Here is a 10,435-nt window from a genome sequence, read left to right as displayed (position 1 = left end):
ATTTGTGAGATGAAGGAGGTTACCTCAACGAACGAAAATGACACCGGATCCACGGACCAACCCAATCAATTTGCAAGGATTTGAGAGGGGATAAGTGAGGAACACAAAGGGGGAAAAGGGCAAGAGCTCGGGATAGGCCAATGGGGGAGAAGAGATTGATGAGTGAGTGGTGGGTGCAAGCCCCACGGCCACCTAAAATATCTGCACCAGAAACGCCATTGGTGCTGGCGTTTCTAGAAACGCTAGCTGGCTTGGCGTTTCAATCCCGCCACGTCATCAAGCAACGCCAACTCGGCCTGGCAGTGGGCCAGGGAAGAAACGCTAGCTTGGTCGGTGTTTCCATGTTCATCAGAAACGCCGCGGGCCCTAGCATTTCTAAAAGGGTCAAATCTTGAAATACTTTCACGTCGGGTTCAGTTTGCGACTAAAAACTCTGACAAGGTCAAAATAGTGATTTCGGCCTGCTCCATGCTACTCCCACATCGCCTTCGATCATCATGTAATTATTGACCACTCACGTAATTATTCACAAACTTTACCATGAGCACAAACACTATGTGAAGCCACAACAAATCTCTACCAACCGTGTCACGTGTTCTTTCCAACATAGATGGTCACTCATCCAAGAGGCCGTGAGAAAATGTGTTGGTTATCTCAAATAATTTGTTGGCTCGAACCAAAGTGTTATCGGAGTTCAAACCCATGCCACTTTAGTGGCGGCTTTATACCATCAAGTGGAGAAGAAAGCATTCACTTTTATCCATTGTTGGATGAAATTGAATGGGAAACACAAGTGGCAAACTGTCCTCGAGGAGATTGAAAACGACATGAAGAAGATGAAGAAAAATTATGGTTCTAGCTCCGCTCAATCAATTGGATTAGACAAGCAGGAGGAGGAAAATGGTGGGACGGACATGCAAGCAACCATGTCTAAGAACCGGCAGATGGTGGGGAACAACTGGGAGAAGGAGAGGGTGACGCGTGAAGGCGCGGCAAGAAAATTGTTCGCCACTTGTACAGACATTTTTTCTGCCGATGAGGTGAAGAAGGAGGAAAGGTACAAGATGTTCATTGATGTGCAAAGGGAGAAGATAGAGTTCGACTGGGAAAGGTTGACCTTGGAGAAGTGTAAGGGCATATTTATCCCTTAGGTGTTTTGGTGATTGATGATAATGCTTTTGCGGACTAATAATGTGCCTTGAGTTTCTTAGATACTTCATCACTAGGCACAAGACGATTCGGTGCCCCTCGAAGACTATTGAAGTCGGCGTTGCTCTACGTTTCTCTTTGGTGGATTTGAGTCGTAGGAGAGCCGTACTATTAAGAGGGGGTCCGCGTCGGAAAGGTTTGGGTGGAATCAACACGTACATTTGTCCTACCTTTCCCTGCACTTTGGAGCTTCTCTTCGTTATATTGGTTGTGCTGAAACCTGACGACTACTGATGTACTTGCGGTAGTACCGCAAGTACCAGCGGTAGTACCGTTGTGGGTCACGGTAGTACCGCTCCTCTTGAGCCGTAGTACCACAGCTCCCAGGCCTAGTGCCGCTTCGGTACGGTAGTAGGGGCGGATGTACCTTTTTACATCCGCGCCACCCACGGTAGTACCGCTCATCCAGCGCGGTAGTACCGCGGGGGCCCATGGTAGTACCGCTCCCCAGGAGTCGTAGTACCGTGGCCCTCCTACCTAGTACCGCAGCTTCACGGTAGTAGGCGCGGATGTAATTTTTTACATCCGTGACCGCAACGGTAGTACCGCGCCTCGCGAGCGGTAGTACCGCGTCGGATTTTTGTACTACCTCATGTTCAGCGGAAGTAGGCACGGATGTAATTTATTTCAACCACGCCCTTCCCAGGCGATGACTTTCCTGCCTTGCGGTAGTACCGCAAGGAGGAGCGGTAGTACCGCTCAAGCGGGAGTACTGCCCCCTAGTCAGGTAAGTCTCGGCCTCTGTTACGGTCGCGGAAGTACCGTGATCTGCCACGGTAGTACCGCGCGGACTCGCGGTAGTACCACGCCCTGGAGCGGTAGTACCGCGTGTCGCGGGCTGAACATGTGGATAACGGTTGGTTTTTTCCCTCGCCTATATAAGGGGTGTCTTCTACCTCTAGTTGACTACCTCTTCCACCTCTAAACTCCATTGTTGCTCCAAGCTCCATTTTCGCTCGATCTCTCTCCCTAGCCAATCAAACTTGTTGATTTGCTCGAGATTGGGTGACAAGGGCCCGATCTACACTTCCACCACAGGATATTTGATTCCCCCCACTTATCCCTAGCGGATCTTGTTACTCTTGGGTGTTTGAGCACCCTAGACGGTTGAGGTCACCTCGAAGCCATACTCCATTGTGGTGAAGCTTCGTGGTGTTGTTGGGAGCCTCCAATTGTTGTGGAGATTGCCCCAACCTTGTTTGTAAAGGTTCGGTCGCCGCCTTCAAGGGCACCATTAGTGGAATCACGGCATCTCGCATTGTGCGAGGGCGTGAGGATAATATGGTGGCCCTAGTGGCTTCTTGGGGAGCATTGTGCCTCCACACCGCTCTAACGGAGACGTACTTGCCTTTAAAAGGAAGGAACTTCGGTAACACATCCTCGTCTCCACCAGCTCCACTCTTGGTTAATTCGTGCCTTTACTTTTGCAAGCCTACTTGTGTTACATCCATTGCTTGCTTATGTGCTAGTTGTTATTGCATCATATAGGTTGCTCACTTAGTTTCACATCTAGACAACCTATTTTGTTGCAAAGTTTAATTTGGTAAAGAAAAGCTTAAAAATTGTTAGTTGCCTATTCACCCCCCTCCCCCTCTAGTCAACCATATCGATCGTTTCAATTGGTATTAGAGCCTCGTCTCTTTATTAAGGACTTTGCCGTCCAAAGAGTATGGTTGACACCAACGACGGCGCGGAGGAACACTCCGGTGTGAATCCCATCTCGTCTTCGGCCGAAGAGGGAACCTCGGTCTCACGTGAGGAATTCAATGTGGCTTTAGACACATTGAAAACCTCCATGATGGCCGAGGTTAAAAGCATGTTTACTGAATTTCTAGAAGGACTTAAACTATCTACCTCGCCGATGAAAGTGGGTGATCCTACTAATAAGGTGACGGATGCTACCTCTGACAAGGGGGAAGATAACAATGAAAAGAGTCCTTCTACTAGTGGTAGAAATGGCACCGGCATCTTTGCCCATGTGGAACCTCCTATCTATAAAGGACCGATTCCCTCCACTCATTTAAATCATGCCGGTCCTCCTCCTAAATATGAGAAGCATGAAGATTTTGACTCTTGGGTTTATCGTTTCAAGCGTCATTTAAAACATGTGAACACTAACCTTTGGAGAATCATTGAAGAAGGTTTTTATCCTTATGACCCAAGCAACTTCACCCCTTGAGAAGATGTGGACAATCAATTCAATGAGAGTGCTCTCTTCATCATCCAAGATGCTATCCTTCCCGAAGATCTTCCTCATCTTCGACCTCATGTCATGGCTAAAGAAGCATGGAAATGTGCCGAGTGTCTCTATCGAGGAAGTGCTAGCATTCAACGCTCCAACTATGAAGTGGTGCAAGATGAAGCCGATGAGTTTGCAATGAAAGAAGATGAAGAACCTCGTGAGCTCTTTCGAAGAGTGACCAAACTCACGGTCGCACTCCGAGATCATGGAAGCAAGGACACGGATGACAATTGGATCAAGCGAAAGTTCCTCAAGGCCATGATGCCCTACAACAAGGCCATGTCCTCCGTCATTCGTCAAAGACCGGACTTCCACTCCATGACCTCAAGTGAAGTGTTGGATGAGTTTGTTGCCATGGGCATCTTGGACAAGACCACCGATAATGTGGTGCTCCGTTCTCAAAGGGCAAAGAAGCCCAACCTTGATTTGAAGGCCAAGGTTATTGTGGAAGAAGAGTAAGAAGTGGAAGATGAGGAAAGCAACCCCGAAGACACCAAATTTGATTACCATGAGCACATGGCCCTTGCTTCAAGACAATTTTGGAGCAAGAAGAATTCAAGACCCAACTTCAACAAGAACAACTCAAGTGGCGTCAAGGTCAAGCAACGAGTTAGAACTTGCTTCAACTGTGCCAATGTGAGCCATTTTGTTGCGGATTGTCCTTACGAGAAGCGGGAAGACAATGGTGGCAAGTTCATCCGAAAAGACAAAGCCAAGTCCTTCCCCAACAAGAACAACTTCGCCAAGAAGACTCCCACTCGTGGGTTGGAGGTTCAAGAAGAATACCAAGAGGATGACGATGATGATGAAAATGAAGAAGCAATGGCCATGGCATCCGTTGCCATTGCTACTACTCCCCGGGTGTCTCTCTTTGATTCACCCAATGAAAACATCACCGCCAAATGCCTCATGGCTAAAGCTTCAAACAAGGTAACCCCCAACACTAAAACCACAATCATTACTAATCCCTCCATGGAGGATTGCATTGATGAACATGATGGGTCTAATGAAGAAGTGAATGAGTTTGAGTCTTTTATGAGTAAGCTCAAGGGCAAGTCCAAGAAGCATTTTGTTTCTCTCTTGGAACAACTTGGTGAGGCCAATGACATGATTGAGGCTCACGAAGAAACCATCTCTAAGATGGAAGGTCATAGTCGTGACTATGCCGATGAGATATCGGATCTCTCTAATGCTCTTGAGGAAGAGCGTGTGCATCGTTTGACTTTTGAGGAGTCACACAATGATGACCATGCTAAGTTAAAGAAAGATCTTGATCATGCTCTTGTCGTGTCTCGTGTGCTAACTTCCGAGAAGGCTAAACTTGGGGTTGATCATGCTAGACTCAAAGAGGAGTTTGAGATACTTGACAAGGCTCACAAGGTCTTGAAGGGTGCTCACGCTAACCTCAAAGAGTCTCATGCTCAACTCCAAGTTAAGTTAACCAAGGAAAAGGCCACCTTTCCTCATATGGTATTAATTGATAATGCATGTGCTACTAACCCGTGTTGTGAGCATGTGCATCTTGTGGAGGAGAATGCCAAGTTGAAGGATCAACTTGAGAAAGGCCTTGTTTCATGCATTCAAGGTGAGAAGAACCTCAACGACCTCTTGAGCAATCAAAAGGAAGTTGTGGCCAAGGAAGGAATTGGATTTGCACCCAAGTCCAAGAGCAAGAAGAAGAAGAATGACAAGACCAAATGTCCTCCTCCTCTCAAGCAAACTTTTTTAAAAGAGGGAGAGGGTGCTTGTCGGTGTCAAAACCGGCGGATCTCGGGTAGGGGGTCCCGAACTATGCGTCTAGGCGGATGGTAACAGGAGACAAGGGACACGATGTTTTACCAAGGTTCGGGCCCTCTTGATGGAGGTAAAACCCTACGTCCTGCTTGATTAATATTGATGATGTGTGTTACAAGAGTAGATCTACCACGAGATCAAGGAGGCTAAACCCTAGAAGCTAGCCTATGGTATGATTGTTGTTCGTCCTATGTACTAAAGCCATCCGGTTTATATAGACACCGGAGAGGGCTAGGGTTACACAGAGTCGGTTACAATGCTAGGAGATCTACATATCCGTATCGCCAAGCTTGCCTTCCACGCCAAGGAAAGTCCCATCCGGACACGGGACGAAGTCTTCAATCTTGTATCTTCATAGTCTTGGAGTCCGGCCGATGATGATAGTTCGGCTATCCGGACACCCCCTAGTCCAGGACTCCCTCAGTAGCCCCTGAACCAGGCTTCAATGACGATGAGTCCGGCGCGCATATTGTCTTCGGCATTGCAAGGCGGGTTCCTCCTCCGAATAATATATAGAAGATTGTGAACACCAGGATAGTGTCCGGCTCTGCAAAATAAATTCCACATACCACCGTAGAGAGAATAATATTTACACAAGTTCAATTTGCCGACGTATTTCGTGGCGTGACGTCACACCACTACCAAGCCTTTACTCGAATTGTTTTTATTGTACCACCTCAGCGCGTTTAGCGAAGCGGTTTCCTTGGCACGTCTTGTCGAAGCAGAGATCGTGTTCCCCTTATTCCGGGATTCCCATCAATACGGACGTGGGTAACCCAACCGCACCATTGATTGCGGCGCTTGGGGCATAAGCGAGTTTTACCAGGCCGGTGGGGACGCATGTTTGTGTCCGCCCATATAAGGGGATAAAGATCCAACCCTTTTACCTGCGCCTTCTTCCTCCTTGGCTTATCCATCTCCGCGAACTCGAGCTCCAGCACCCAAGTCCGCACATCTCACCTCAACCTTCTCCAACTATGTCCGGAGCGGGAGGCAAGTGGATGGCCTCCTCCGTCACGGAGGGGCACATCCAGAAGCTGCGCAGCGCCGGATATTTATCCAGCAACATCGCGCATCGGCTCCCCAACGAGGGAGAGCTCATCCCCACCCCCAGGCCCCATGAGAGGGTAGTATTTCTTACCCATTTCCTCCACGGACTGGGCTTCCCAGTCCATCCATTTGTCCGGGGGCTCATGTTCTACTACGGCCTGGATTTCCATGATCTGGCCCCGAATTTCATCCTCAACATCTCGGCGTTTATCGTCGTGTGTGAGGCCTTCCTCTGCATCCAGCCCCACTTCGGCTTGTGGCTCAAGACCTTCAGTGTCAAGCCGAAGGTTGTGAAGGGCAGCCAAGTGGAGTGCGGAGGCGCCATGGTGGGCAGGATGTCCAAGGTTACTTGGCTTGAGGGCACTTTCGTGGAAACCATTAAGGGGTGGCAATCGGGGTGGTTCTACATCACCGAGCCGCGTGACCCCGAACGGGCAGCGGCCCCCGAATTCAGATCTGGCATCCCCACACGGCTCACCTCCTGGAAAGAGAGCGGCCAGTCATGGGGTGATTCGGAGGAGCTGACCGGACTCCAAGCCTGCGTCCAAAAGCTAGTGGACAAGAAGCTCAAGCTTGTCAACATAGTCCAGGTCATGCTCATCTGCCGGATCCTCCCGTGCCAACGACGGTGCTTCAACATGTGGGAGTTCGATCCGGCACAGCACCAGACTTTGAGCGGGCTCTTCGACACTACGTATGAAGATGTCTGGAAGGTGCTGTTCAAGGGCGCCGAGGCTCCCGCATCCGCTACCGAAAATCGCGGATTCAGCTCGCAGCGTCCAGCTGACAAGATAAGCGATTTTGTCCTTTACAGGACGCTTGTTTTCCATAGTTTGACTCTATGCGGGATCTAAACTCCCTTTCCTTTGACAGAACTGGCTGACGAAGGCCGAACAGACTATCTGTCCGGCCCCATTGCCAGAGGACCCAGTGGACGCTCGCCTAATGGGGCTGCTGGCTCCGGCACCCCACGTGGTGCCGGAGAAGAAGGCCAAGAAGAAGGCCACGGGCACTCGGAAGAGTTCCCGTTTTTAGGTGTTATCGGATGACGACTCTGAGGCCGACTCCTCTCACAAAGGTGAGGAGGAGAAGAAGAAAGCCTCTCCCCCAGCGGGGGGAGGGAGGAAAAGGAAGGCCTCCCCAACGAGGGAGGCCGAAGGGTCCAAGAAGGGAAAAGCTCTTTCCCCAGACTGCTCTGCCAACGCCAGTGACGACGACGAGGACTAGCCTCCAAGGGCCAAGCCCCTGGCGAGATCGTAAGTATCCGGACTCCCGAATAACTTCATGGTTTTTCTTTTTTGCCACGCAATGTCTTTCTAATGCCGCATACATCCCTGCAGTCCGCCCAAGGATGATCTTCCCGCTTCGTCAAGCGGGTCCTTAGGTGCGTCGGATATGGATTCTCTTTCGACCGCCTCCACCCCCCGTGATGCGGACGATGCCGAGGTGGGATCCCGGGAAGGGACCCACCAGGAGGAGGAGGCCCCGGAGGTGTCGCAGGACAACCTCCCGGACTTTGCACCGGACTCAGCCCCGGAATCCATAGTGGCTCCGGAGTCTGGCGGGCGGCCCCTTCGCCAGAAGGGCAAGACCGTGACGCCGGCAGCCTCCGTCCAACCGGAGGTGCTGGATAGCTTGCTGGAGGTGCTCAATGGCGCCTCCATCGAAGAGGAACACCGCACTGTTATGAGTGCGGTGATATAGAAGGTTCAGCTCGCCAAGAGCGGGCTGACCGAAGCCTGCAGCAGCCTTCTAACAGGCTTTGAGGTAAGAATTTTGATATATGTAAAATAGTACCGCATAGACAGTAGCCCCTGATGCTCGGTTCGGTGTTCGGAAAGAAAAGCCGGACTGAGGATCTAAAAAGATATACGCAGGAGTCATAAAGAATATGTCAATATGGGATTGCGGGTTGTGCTGCTGACCTCTGCCGCACTAACTGCGGAGGTCAATACTTTGAAGGAAAGCCTCGAGCGGTCCGAGAACGAGCTCGGCCGTGCTAAGAAGCAGCTCGAGGACAAGGAAGGTGAGTAACACCTTATTAAAATTGTACCTTACAGAAAAGGATTTTGGTTGCAAGAAGAATGACAAGGATAACATGGGTATTGCAGGGGCCACTAACGAGGCGGCTACCCTGAAGGAGGCGGTGGCCGCGGCCGGACGTAATGCAACCGCGGAGCGCACCGAGCGAGAGAAGCAGGAGGCGCGGGTGGCGGAGGTACAGCAAGAGCTCCAGGATCTCGTGAAAAAACATGAGAGCCTGGAGCGTGACTCGAAGACTCGAGAGTCTAAGCTTGCAACGGCTCTTGAGAGTGCCAAAGCCGCTAAGGCCGAAGCCTACAAGGCCCTCCAAGAAATCGAGGCGTTGAAGAAAATAGCAGCGGGTAAGGCATTTTTCATGCAAAGTAAGCATGTGAGTGTTAATTACCTGTTGCTTACCCGAATTCGGAGCTCTCCAGGAGCATTCGCAGATCTTCCTCGCAGCATGTCCGATGCTGTCGCGTTCTACCGGGCCGAGGAGGGGAGCTCGACGGAGAAGGTCTTCTGGTCTCAGTATGCTGAGGCCGGACATCCGGTGCCCCTTAGCGACCAGCTGAACCAGCTGGTCGAGCTCCACAAGGCGGCCGAACAGGCCATGAAGGGCCTCATTGTTCGGCTGTGGCCGAAGGAGGCCATGCCTAGGAGCTACTTCAGCCTGGTGCGGCGGCTGGTGGATGCGTGTCCATGGGTTGAAGTCATCAAGCACTCCGCCTGTATTGAAGGTGCCCGTCGGGCCCTTGCCCGCGCAAAGGTGCACTGGGGCAAGATGGATGCCCAGAAGCTTGTGACGGACGCGCCACCGCAGGGCAAGGAGTATCGTACTCCCGAGATGTATTATAAGACTGTGCTGAAGGGTACCCGCACTATTGCGGGTGAGTGCTCCAAAGATGTAATATTTGAGTAGACTCGCATTTTGTTATCATGTGCGCTGAAAACTTAGTTCATATGCGCTAAGCAACGCTTGTTAATTTAAAATATTACCTTCTGTGCGGCTGTTTATCAAATCTGAGAGATGGCAATTCGTCGACTTCAGCCCCCATGCCACGAGTGCTGGGGTGTTCGGGATAAACTTGAGCACTCTTGTTCCCATTTTTGGGTCCATCTAGGGAGGCGCTCAACACAGCGAACAAGGCAATCGGACTTATAATGCTTGAACACTCTCACTTAGCCATAGAATTCTATAATTTTAAATTTCGGCGAAGCCCCTAGTCTTCGGAAGGCCGAATTTGGGGCGCTATCCACGCCTGGGCCGGACAAAAGCCGGCTCCTCGCTCTAAGCGGCATAAGTCTTTAGGAACTCGCAAAAAACCTCTCAAATAGCGACCAGCTCTCGCCTCATCATGACGGTTAGTTTTAGCTTTCTCCACTGAGGCGCTCGCCCAGCTCAACTGGGGCGCAATCGCAGTGGTTCTCCCAGTGCTACCTTAGCCGATACAATGGAACGTAAGGTACCAAAACATGGGAGCCGGGCAAACCCAACTATTGACCCAAAACATGATTCGGAGCCGATGCATATAATGCTATAAGTTCGGGGTGCCGCACTTGTGAAAGTGTTCGGACTTATCACACCATGATGCGGGAAACATAAGCCCCTGGTGTATGTAGCCGTACCAAAATGTACGGATGCAACAGGTCATAAATGAACATATGTATAAGAAAGAAATGCAATTGGAAGCAAAAAGGTGCTGCATTACTTATTCAAGAAAAACTGCTGTAAATGCAGAACGATACAAATGGTGCGATAAGCAAGGGGTGGGACTATTAAACATGTCCCCCTCCAGGGGTAGGCTGCGGAAGTGGTGCATAAAACAGATTTAATGCTCGTAATGGAGACCACCTGGATATTCGTTGTAGCCTTTCTCCTTCCCTGGCTGTTGCATCGTGAGTTCGGCAGGTCTGCTGCCGGACAGGGCCTCTGACAAACGGAGTCCTGTGGGTAAAAATAAAAAGGAAAAAGGAAAAAAAAGAACAACACACTTGAGAGCCCCTGGTGTGGTTGAGCCGCAATCTGGGCCTATCGTGGTCATGCCCCTCTCCCCATGCCCATGGTATCTTCAGAGCGTAATGGTGTACGCGAAGGACCTGTCTTGACGTTTTATA

This window comes from Triticum aestivum, chromosome 3B (assembly GCF_018294505.1).
Source record: "Triticum aestivum cultivar Chinese Spring chromosome 3B, IWGSC CS RefSeq v2.1, whole genome shotgun sequence".
NCBI lineage: Eukaryota > Viridiplantae > Streptophyta > Magnoliopsida > Poales > Poaceae > Triticum > Triticum aestivum.
Note: the sequence above shows the minus strand (reverse complement) of the source record.